At 41.7% G+C, this 12712-nt stretch overlaps 1 protein-coding gene across 2 annotated transcripts in view; it reads left to right on the forward strand.

Annotated features, from left to right (window-relative positions):
* Positions 1-12712, forward strand: part of LOC114570352 (shisa family member 6) — an 81551-nt gene that overhangs the window by 13387 nt on the left and 55452 nt on the right. The gene's annotated exons all lie outside the window — the stretch shown is intronic.

Genomic DNA, 12712 nt, shown 5'->3' on the forward strand with positions numbered 1-12712 from the left:
ACAGTCATTGGGTGCAGAGTGCCAGAGTCGTAAGATTTTATTACTTTTTTTCCTGTTGGTGGTTTTGTGAGCCACAATAATTCCACCGGTGGTTGTTTAACAGCAGGTTTGAATGAAAGCGATGGCCATACAGTCACAGAGTTTATGGATGTGGCGTTTATGGACAGGTGAGGGTGTCAGACTTGTACACGGCACGGCTGTCATTAACCGTGTGAGTCTCGACAACTGATAAACACTTCTTAGGTGTCTGCAAGGTAAGTGAAAGTTTGATTTTAAAACACTAAACTTGACGCATTTTTTTCTGATTGAGAGTGACCATCCCTTTATTTATTTATTTGGTGGTTTTGCTCTGTATTTTGCAGAAATCATCAATCACAGTATGAGTTGATATCTTTTTCCTTAATGAAATTTGAGCTTAAATAGTTTCTGCTCAGCCATGTGTGACAGTGCGTCTTATGCTTTCCACTGAGTTGTTTGGTCTGTTTTAGAGGTATTTGAGTTAGAAAGCATTTTTATTGAATCTGAGTCCATGAGCCGCTTGATCCAAATACTGGAAGTCCATGATTAACAACTAATATAATGGTCATCTTAAATTATTGACATAATATTAATTAATGTTTTCAATGACTGCAATTATCAGGACACATTTCTCTCAAGAAGATTCGTCACTGTGGTTCTTTTACAAATACAATCCACTTGCAATTGAAGAGAAAAAGCTGTAAATATTTCTGACTGGGCCTGACTTCCCTCAGGTCTCTTTAAAAAATATATAAAAGGCTTGTCAGTTTTGTGTAGCTTTTTTTATGGGTCGGTTTCAAATCAGGTCCATTATTTTAGACCTCTAGTTTTCAGCACACAAGTTAATGTACGGTTGCTGCTGTAAGTGACATAAATGCCCAGAGAATGCTTTGTCAAAAGGTGTTTCTCCTTAAGAGGTGTATTTTATTGAACCGATCATTGCAACCTGACAGCTTTACTTTAGAGTTTTTGTGATATACTGTACAGCGACGATTGCTGCGAGTAGAAATTTTGCCTTTCACAAACTTGCTCCATGTTGCTTTAACTATCAACAATGTCTACCAGCACACATAACCTGTAGTTAACACAAGCAGCTCAAAGTGACCAGTTTGTGCAGCCTCCGTGTAGTGTCTCTGAAGGCTCTGCAACCCCAACCTATAGCTACATTTACATGTGTCGGCTTTGTTACTACGCTGTAGTCTCGCTTTGCCAAACCATCCACACGCTGCGAAGCAGAGGAAGGTCTGGCTAGTCCACACAGCATTCCGGTATGGGGGAAAAACGTGCTCTGGTTTATTGGCATTTCTTTAGACCAATCATAATCGTCATTGGTGGCGCTAAGAGCCGCTGCAAAATAGTCGTGCGAGAGAAAACTCAGATTGGACAGATAGTATAACTAGCTGTCTGGATTTGCCTTGCAGAGATCTGAGGAGCAGTTGACCTTAGTCCTCATGAATCCACCAAATTTAAAATTCCAACACAAAGAAAGCAGAATAAAACGGAAAATACATGCATCTGGTGGAATTTCCTGCGGCACCGGAGCAATCCCGGAAGTGGAACGTCAAGGATATAGACTACTACGCTGTAACCCACTGACGCACAAATACTGTCTCAGGACAGCAAATAGGTGTAATCTCCATTGATTATTTGCAGGTGAGAAGACATTTTGGTTAAAAAAATATCAGGTTCAATTTGGATGAAAGAAATGTAGAATGCAGAAGTAACATAAAAAAATGTAGAATACTGTACATCCTATATCATTGTCAAAAATTCAAGTTGTTGTCAAGTGAGGCAAATCTGACGACATCTTCCTAAAAATACCTGTTCTGCTGCTGGTGATGAATTGACTGACATTCATTGTGGGTGACATGTTAAAATGACTCAACCCTGAAGCCAAATGACTATCACACACTGCAGAAGGCATATCTGAACTGCTGTGTGTTTTATTCTCCTTTGCAGAACATTTAAAAAATATAAACTCTTCTTGTATTTTCCGGACTAACGCCAAGAACAACAACAGCTAACATTTGGAAAAGGCAGCAGGGAAACCAGTCAATTAAAATTAAAATGTTATTATGGCAGTTTTGAAAACAGCACATAAATCCCTCTCGTATGATTTAACTAAATGGGTGTTGAAATACTAATATTTTAGAAATTATTTCTAACTGCAATCGTCACCCTCTTGCTGCATGTATTAGCTGATACGCTTTAGCGGCCTGATAGCGGTAGCAGTCTTTGATGTAGATTGATCTTCTAGAAGGCGTTGACCTCTCCAGTTGCCTCTCCGTCAACTTCCCTAAATTTATGCTGAATTGTCTATTTCAGAATTATTAGCTCTGCTTTATGTGGTTGATGTTGGACAACGATGGCATGTGGCTATGAGTCGCTCATCAGGATTGGGAAATCACCTTGCCAGACTCCTGCTGACTCTGCTAGCCTTCTGCTAACTCTGCTAGCCTGGGCTAGACGGCCAGCTGGTCGGTCAAGTTTTTAAATGTAAATAGTAAACAAGGTAAACAAAGATGGAATAGGTGGAGAACATGAGCTCAAGCTAGCAGTAGCTACACCAGCTCATGTGGTTGACTTTGGACGGGGATCGCATGTGGCACCAATTCGCTCAACAGGATAGGGAAGGCTGCGATAGGCCCTGCTGGCCTGGCCGGTCGAGGTTTTCAAATGTTAACATCAGAGTAAACACACAGGAAAAGGTGAAGATGGCTATCAGCTACGACCTATGGCTACGATCACGACTACATGGACAAGCAAGACCGTCTCTGCGTCCATCTCCATCCCTACATCAGAGGGGCCACCGAGCAAAGTGTCAACGAATTGAACAAAGACTGTCCCCTTGTGGGCTGGGCATCCTGCTAGCCAGTGTGCAGGCGCCGGATGACGAGCTGGCAGGCCAACCGTTCCTATGTGCCAGTGTCGGTTTTTCCAGTGGGATGGCGGAAGCTGTGGTGTCCTTTCATCGAGACCTTCGCTCGATTCTGGAGTGCCGGTGCCATTCAACCGGCTAACTCTTTTTCTGTGGGCTGATCTCATGGCAACATTCTGCTTCATGATGCATCATGCAGAAACTGAAGGAACTGATAGGAATACATTACGATTTCATGTGAATAAAAATTGATTGATTGATTAAAAGCGCAGGTCCTGTCAGCCTCCGTCATACATGTCTTAGTTTAACAACTACCCCTCCCCCCACTGACAGATGTGAACCGTGTCACCGCATCCTGCCCCCGCTCCAACGCTGCTGTACACACTGCTCATATCTCATTTCTCCGGCAGATAACTTCTGCAGCTAACATATCTGCACAGGTCATCTGACTCACCTGCCCCCGGGGTTCATCACTCGGCTTTTATATGAAGAGCTGGAAAATGGTTAACTGCAGTACAGTACTAGACTAAATGCATTTCAGCACCGTGTTGAGGTACCTGTTCTTTGCTGGAGTATTTCTTTTTTTTCTTCTGTTCTTTTATCCTTCATTCCTTTTAAATCTTTGTACTTTTCTCTCCACTACATTTATCTAATGGCTGACCTTCATCTTGTACTGTTCCTTCTTTCTTTTTTCCTACCTTTTTTGCTTCAATCCCTCCTTTCTTTCCTCCCTTCCTTCATTTCCTTCCTTTCTTGGCTTCATCCTTTCTTCCCTCCCCCCCCCCCCCTTCACTGGTCTGCATTTACCCTTCTCTACTTCTTTTTACCCTTCCTTCTTTTCCCTTCCTTACATACGTTCCTTATTTTGTCTATGCATTCTTACCCCTTTGCGTTCTTCCTTCCTCTCTTCTATCTTCTCTTCTTTTCATCCTTTTATCCCTTCTGTTGCTCCTGTCCCCCTGCCCTCTTTATTTTCATTCTTTCCCTTTCTTTTTTTCTTTAACTGCTCAGAAACAAAACAACAAATATGAGTTTTTTTCCCACCCAACAGTAAAACAGTGCCTTTTACTGCTGGTATTTGTTAAATAAATATTTGAACACGACATGAATTTGTAAAAGGGTATTTTGATATTGTGGTTCATATGTACTTACATTAAAGGCTTTGAACAGCAGCCTGTTCTCGTATTTGCATTTCAAACAAAACAATTACAATTATTTCTTCGAAATCCACTGTTTTCCAAGACAAAGCACGTTGGAGCATGAATGGCTGTGACCTCAAACTCAACTGTGTGTTTTCATTGTTTGCGTGGGAGCGTCGTGTTGAAAGAGTAAAAACAGTGCAGATTTGAATGTACAGTACGTCAGAGCTAACAAACTGCTGAACAAAGCTCCAAGTAATGCTGTCATTAATATTCATGCATGCGTGTTGTAACACGGCACTCTGAGCTTTGTGTGGATCCACACAGGCACACCGCTGGTCTACCTGTTGGCGTGTGTGAGGGCCGTTGCCAAGGCTGTGAAGGATGGATTTATGTCTGAGCGTTGGGGGTGTGTTCACTGGCCCCTTCACATGGTCCATCTCTATTCCATGTGATGGATTGTCTGTCGCGATGTGACCATTTAACAGCTCTGGACAACAGCAATTTTATTCTGATGGAAGGCAAGCGGCTGTTTCACAGTACATGTTCAAACAGAATGAGATTCCTGAACCTGAATGAGAAACTGTACATTGATCAAAAATGGCTGGGATGCTTTATCTTTGAGATTCATATGTACCTCCTTGAATTCTTTTTCTCCTATCCTAATCCTAACCCTAACCCTGCGCCGGCCCACGCATTGCCTTTGGCTTCCATTTCGACTGCGTAGTCGCTGGACGCATGGGGAAGTCACTGGAATCCGAACAATCCTAACCCTTACCCTAACCCCCAGGTAAATTTAGGTCAAGGGTTAGGGGGTTAGGGTTAACGCAAAATCACAAGTCTATCTCAGAGTGTGTATGTATTCTTAATGAGAAATTGATTCCTGACCAACAGTCTAAAACCCAAAAAGATATTTAGTTTATAATCACATAAACTGCAAGGAAGAAATTAATTAAAGGAACGTTTTTATCAGCACTTGATGTTTTATATATACATGCAAATTCGGCATCGCTGAAAATGTTAGATTCCATATACCATGCTGCGCTACGTTTTGTCTCTGACTCAGGTTTCTGCACACATCATTGCAAGTTGTATGAGAAACTGGGTTTGTATCTCAGTGGGATTATTTCCTGGTTAAATAAAGGTTAAATAAAAAAAGAATAACAATAATAAATAGAGCAGAGAAAAGCAAATCCTCACATGTGAGCAGATGATGTTTAATGTTTTAATTTTAGCTTGAAATATTTTTGAAACAACCACACCGTATGCCCCAAAAAAGTGCGAGGTTAAACGATCCCATTGTGTGCATTTAGCAAACATCTCCCAGATATGTTGTGTACAAACATTCCCCGTTGTCCTCTAGGCTTGTTCATCTCTCTCCTTGCCTTCTCCGCCTGTGGCATCCACTGATGTGCAACCTGCTTAATTACTTTTTCATGAGTTGCTCCCTGTTTTCGTCCTGAGGGAATTGCTTTTCCCCCCTCATCCCAATCCACTTAAGGTGACCTTGTCTTATTGGGACACACTGCTGCAGTCCTCCCACCTCCCTGCGCTGTAGTCCCTCCAGGCCTACAGTATGTCTGTGCATGACTGCGTAGCTGAGTGCAAATGGCGGGGATTAGAGTGTGCCAAGTAGGTATCACTTGCCCGGTTTGCCTCCATTACCGAATCTTCAGACGTCTCAAAGCTGCTGTTAGTGGCTCTGAACTCGAGCAGGCGGTAACTGAAAACTTGAGAATCGTTGATCAATAAATCACGTAATGTGACATCATCAGCACACTGCACACTCATGTTTTCCAACCTGACGATGATGCTTTATTTTGATTCTTACTATGATGCTTTATATTGGTTCAAAAAGATCGAACAGTGGTGAGTCCAGCTTTTTCTGGATCTAGTGCTCGCCAACTGCTGCTTTTTAAAATCCACTCTAAAGTGTCAGTGTCTCACTGTGTGTGGACCAGAAGCAACAAGATTTTATTTGTTGCAAATAGTCTCAGTTCTGGGTGGATATCCACTGCACCCAGCTCTTTCCTTTTGCAGCGCCTCTTTACAATTTGAGCTGATAAGATGTACTGTAATTATTTTTAATATCCGTTTTTGTACAGCTTCATGCTGCCTTCTTTGTCTTGCTCAAATTTCAGTTGGTTTTTTAGTGCTATGAATAAAAAGGGACAGCTGTGACTTGGGAGGTAGAGCGGGCTGGAGGTTCAATCCCAGGCTCCTCCGGTCCACATGGCTGTCTTCTTGGGCAATACACTGGAACCTAAGTATGGGTGAATGACAAGCCAATTGCAAAGTGCTTTGTCTGTTTACAGCTGTGACATTGTAGTCAAGGGCTGTGTCCTGTATAACAGCCCAGAATCTACATCCATTTTGCAAAACACAAGCTTTCTGTCCACTGCCCATGAAGGTAGTACAGTGGTGTTCCCTGTGGTGATCAGAAAGTAGAAGAACAACTATACTGGTGTTATTTTGATTTGAACAGTTCTCATCTTCCACACTATAAGCTGTGCTGAACCTTTACTGCTGACGAACACAGCTCTTCTCAGAGCTGGCCACATCCGTACAGCACTACATAAAATACCAAAGAGCAGCTTTACGTCTTGAAACGATCAAAGCATTCACAGAGCTGAGACTTAAAGACAAGGCATCACACTGAGTGAAACAGCAGTGAAAGCTTTACCCCCTCAGCTTTCTGTCACCGAGCTGTGAACTTTTCATCCTGGTGATATGTGTGACAGGTGGAAGCTTGTCGCGGCCCACGCTGGGCCAGATATGAACCCAGACGCACACAAATCGTGTAAAGCTGGGCATTTTGACCAAACGACATAACTCTCAGAAGTAAATACAGTAGAAGTTCTTTTCTCCAAAAAGGTTGAAAAATAAGTAGGGGAGACTATCTCCAGAATATAGCAGAGGAGGCATTTCTTCACTAATATTGAAGGAACAGGTGGCAACAAGATTAACATGAGACACTTTTTACATTTTGTGCCACTGGCACAATTATCAATGTATGTTTATTTCAAACACTAATTGGTGTATTTTTTTGTAGTTGTTGGGCAAATGTAGAAGTTCATATAACCCAATTTTCTTCATCTAGCTTTGAAAGAAGAAACCATTTAAAACAATTGTCTATGGGATAAATTTGGCCGTGGCTAATTATTATGCTGGCTCGGCACAGAGGCCTACTCTCTTCTATGTAATCAGGAGACACTTAGCACATCTTTACCAATGTATATAGTTTTACACTTTTCTCGCAATTCAAACAATGACTAAAACACATTTTCTTTGTAACTGTGGAGAACATAGTCCTAAATGAGGTGATGTCAAAACGTGCGCACATCAGAACCTTCATGGGGTTTCCTTTTGCTCCGTCAATGGGCTTCCTTAAAGGTCCAATGTGTAGGAATTCAGTTCAAAGTACGTATTACGTATACAGCTATGGTAGCCTTCACGTTTCAAAAAGCTGGTCTCTTGCTCTTTTCAATATCCTTTTTCTTGGCGAAGAAGAAGACTCCTGTTCCTGAAATTTGGATTTTAATTGCGTGTGGTCCTCCATGTTTCCTTCTTCAAACTTGCCGGGGCTGGGAAGCTACGATACCTATTAGCAGCATTAGCAGCTCCTGTGAGTTTATCATGTGACAGCGAAAACATGAAAGGCGGAGCAGTATGACCTGTATGTCCCTTACCGGCTAACGTATTTCAAGATGGCGCATGAATATGGAGCATCTACCCCAGTTCATGCGAATGCAAATGTAAAATTTCAAGCCAAAAGGAATACTTGGAATTGATGGTGGTGGTAAATATTCATGAAAAAGGACAAGTTTGTGAACTGGCGACACAGATTTTGATAATGAACAACTAAACACGTTACACACTGGACCTTTAAAAGATACTGAGTAGATTAGCGACCTCAGTCTGGGTGGCGGTAATGCAACTTAAAGCTGGTTGCCACCTGCAATGAAATGGAAAATAGAAGAAGCAAACTCCGTGCACTTGTCAGTCAGTCAGACAGCACAGATAGACAGTAGGTGGATGGCAAATGGGGAGAAAAATAGGTTTAATAACAGAATGTAAATTGCTCTGATATTGTGCTATAACTTGAACACAAGATAGTTTGCGGTAGGTTCCCTGTAACTTTGGTAGCTACAGTATATCTCCACCACATAACATCCCAATTTAATCACTGACTATATAAATATATAAAAAAATGGCAAATGTATGCACATTTAGAAAAATTGAAAATTATATTCCGTCTCATGAAATGTGTTCCACTCTTCAAGGCCATGCACACCTGTACAGATGTTTTCAGTTGTTGTGGCTAATTAGACGCCTGCTCAGAGTGACACTTGGTGTGTTAAGTGTTGACTTATGCTGAACTTAAATTACCAAAGTCCAGAGAAGATTGTCTGATCATGCACAAATAGTAAAAACAGAATCAAACAACAAAATCCATTAAAATACCGGTAGTTACGTTAGAATTCCACTGGAAGTTGTGTTTGGAGGAGAGTGATACAAGAACTGAGACAAACAGGATGCAAATAGGTTCAACACATATTCACTATGGATTAAGTCTTCATTCCATTCAGAGGCACAAATCGTAATCTTTATTTATTTTTTAAGCTGGTGTTCTGTATTAGCTCCTCCATTGGAGTCACAGACTTTGCTACTCACCATCAATCATTGTGTACATCGAGGTTACAGTATTTGTTATGAGTCCCGGGTGAGTAAGAAGTTTAACCTTTCGCTGTGTGAAACTCCATGAAAACCCCAAACCTTCATTCTGTTGCCGGGCAGTTTTCAGGCAGAACTAAGACTCTGATTGGTCTTTATCAGGTTATTTTAAGTCAGCGCAGCGTTAACCCGGAGTGGTCATTTCCGCTTCTTTCTCAATGAGCGTGATTCGAAGCAGCGAGGAGACCAACCTGTCACGGCGCACAGATCTGCAAACTGCCAAATGCACCATATGAATTAATTCCTCTGCTTATCTTGCCTGTCCATTAAATAGGAGGCTAATGAACCTGATTGGGTCGGTTAGATGAAACTCACACTCTGAGAATCCCACAAGCCGTACTACCGCATGGCAAAGAGTGAATACTGAGATTCATACATCATGTCCTAACACACACGCACACACACATGCACACAAACACACACACACACACACACACACACACACACACACACAAACAGATAGCCTCTTAACACTGGATCCAGCCTCTCATGCATTATGTAGTGCATGTCTGTACACTGAAGTCACATCTAAAGAGCTGACCGGATGGAACATCAACATGCGCTATCTCATCTATTAAGGTACCATATACCTTCTCCGAACATTCTTTATCTCAAATTGGAAATATATATCATCCTTCCATTTTAATACCGAGGCTACCACACATACATATATACACACACATATTTGTTGCAGTCATTTCAAAATATATTCCTGAATATTCCTGTGAATTCATATATCAGGTTGTGGTGGTGAGTATGATGTATTTGTTCAACATAGGCATTGATCTGCAGGATCCTTGTGTGTATTTTTACTCAGGAGATCATTTCTGTCTGGACAGTATCTTCATCTTCAGTTTTTGAAGCTGTCATTTTTGTTGTTGTTGCAATAAATTGCATTTTATTCTTCAGTAAACTAACATCTCTCTGACGCAGTGTAAAAAAAAACCTAAAACATAACAGACACAGCAATGCATATGTATTCCTATTGCACAAGCAGGTGTGCAGGTGGGTGTGGAGGTCAGGTCAGGAAACACTGAGGATAACTAATTCTGAAATGGCAGGAGATATTAGGAACTGGCAACAGTGCAAAACAGGCATTCTGTCGATGTAAATTCCATAAATTTGGGGTACTCACAAAAGACAGATTAGAAAAGAAATGACCGAAGATATCCTGACTTTTAGTCCCTTGTATGCGTCAATCTCCTGGAACCTACATTTCCCATAATGCACCCATTAATCTGGGTCTTATTGTTAGAGCCTTGCTGCCTGGTAAATGCCCATGTTTTTTTTATAACTCCACGTCCAGTTTGTAAGAGAGACTTATCGTAACAAATCTGTAGTCTCCAAACTGTAAATTGATCTTAATGTGTGAAATCTAAATTAAAGTCCTATTATAAAGAATTTTTTAACCCAATTGTTTGTTGACTGAATCTATAACTGTTGCAGTTTAGTGATATATAATTTTCATTTTCATTATGCCAAGAGTCCAATAAGCATCATTTCACATGCTCAGCCCAGACATCAAACCTGTGAACGAGTCAGGCTCCACTTTCACATCCTTCCCTCTGAAGGCCGTGGGCTGTGCCATGCTGAAATGCTATTAGCAGCATAACAAAGTTGTGAATTGAATGCGCCAGCGATGAGAAAGCATTAAATGACATGTGAAATCCTGTTAGGATGCAGATTAGCGTTATCTGCACTGCACCTGTCAATATCTATTATGAGTGGAGGGCAATGACAGGGCAAATCTGGACATGGAAATGCTTCTGTCAGCACAGTGGCCACAACCAAATACCAATACCTAAAAGAGGACAGCTTGGTATGCAAGGAATTAGCTGTGATACAGTAGGCAGGCCTGCCCAAGGCAGCGTTGTTTTATCATAGGGGATGTATTCTCTGTTTACAGTAACGAGGGAGTGCATTCAAACCAGAAAGCTGCCAGAAGGACAGAATAATTCAAGAAAAAAGCTGACAACCAAGGACGAGAAAAAGCCTTCGAGTGGCGAGAAGAGGCTGAGTGTTAATGGCTGTGTTGTGAAGGACAATGTCCTCATTTGGAAAACAAAGAGGGCTCTTTTTTCAGAACACGCTTAAACGCAGAACACATACACACTGATAGTTTTTCATCTTTAAATATGAGCATGGTTACTACCCGAGAAAAGAAAACAGAAAATTTTGAAAGAGCAACTTAACACCGTGTTTTAGCTTAAACACGCCCCCTTCACAAATTAAAAAATGCATTAAAATCCTAACATTTCCCTTTTAGCTTAAAGGGATAGTTCGGATATTTTGAAGTGGGGTTGTATGAGGTACTTATCCATAGTCAGTGTATTACCTACAATATATGGCGGTCGAAGTGCCGACACAGAAGCTAAGTAATGTACTGCTGTGGATGGGGGGCAGCAGATAAACATATCTTAGAAACCTTTAAAAAGACCCACCTAAAAAAAATCTGTGTCAGTTTAAGTTTATGCTATTTAGAATATTTCCCCACTTTACCTTGCCGTCAGAAAGCCCCGTTTAAGTTTATGTGAGGGGAACTGAAGCCATTATGCTCTCGGTAAAGCCACCAGAGAACGTTGACAAAAGCAGCAATTTCTGGTCTACTGCTGCCTCATTCGGTTAGTTTGTTTGATAATTTTGTTAGTTCCTAACCCTTCAAAACACTTAACCGATCGAGGCAGCAGATCAGCATTTTCTGTGTTCTGTGAGGTAAAAGTACAGTTTTTGTCAAAGGAGTCTGGTGGCTTTGAAGAGAGCATAGAACAGCTTCACTTCCATTTACAGTATATGTTGCGTTGCCTCATAGTTTCAGGGTGAAGTGTCCTGGGATACGTCCTAGATTTTTCTAATTTTGGGGCATCAAGTGGACAAAATTACTGTTTATTCTCGAGTAAAAAAGGATTTAACTTCTGTCGTAACGCTATAAATTTAGTCCAGGATCAAAACGTAATGTTAGAAAGTGATAATACATGTAATGTAATAACTCACAAAAAGTGGATTTAGTGTTGAGTTACTCTTTAGGTTGTAAATTATGGCCATCCGATAAAAACTATATCTCCCAATTTAGCAAAATGCATCTTTTGTTGACTGTAGTGTGTACATAGACAGTGATCTAATCTGGAGTGCTCACACATCTACAATCAGAACACACACACACACACACACACACACACACACACACACACACACACACGACTTGGTAAAGGCACAATGAGCTCATCACAGAGACAGGAAACTGCCATGCAAACAAATCAGCGCCCAGTTGGGGAGGGATGTGATTTTTGTTCCACATCAAACCTCCCACTCCTCTCCACACAGCGCGGCTGCTGCTGCTGCTGCTGCTGCTGCTGCTGCTGCTCGAGTGTCAAATTGCGAGCTGCGCCGAGCTCTCGCTCCAGGCACAAGTGGCTGGTAATTGTATGTAAAATGGCATCAGAAATTACGATTGCAACTCATCTGCAGGTTGACGACACCGGTGGAGTCTTCTCCTCTAAATGCTTCGTTAGTCCCTGCCTCCGAATGTTTTTCTGTGAATGGGAGAAGCCGAGTGCTCCTCCACCCACCAGTTTCCGCTGACCCTTCGGGCAGACCTGCAATCGTTCGAGTGATGCATCCTAAACACACCAGGCTTCATTCATAAATCTAGCTCTTCGCTTGTACCAACATGAAATATTCAGCATCCGTACAGCAGCACGCTGCGGCTGTAAGATCAGGGATTGCAGGCTCACCACTGTGCACATCTGTGAAGTAAGACATAGGTGTTAGAGCTGTGTAAGAGTGGGCGGCACTGATTAGAACCTTCCCTTGTGTGTTGTCAGGGAAAAGGAGAGGAAAGCAAAGCATAGCAAAGGGGAGCTGGTTGAATTGTGAGGTTTGGATAATCTAATGGGGGCCTTTTTTGCACATAATGTGAAACATCTATCAGAGATGTTTCAACAAG

Source organism: Perca flavescens, chromosome 15, assembly GCF_004354835.1.
Source record: "Perca flavescens isolate YP-PL-M2 chromosome 15, PFLA_1.0, whole genome shotgun sequence".
In the NCBI taxonomy this organism is placed as follows: domain Eukaryota; kingdom Metazoa; phylum Chordata; class Actinopteri; order Perciformes; family Percidae; genus Perca; species Perca flavescens.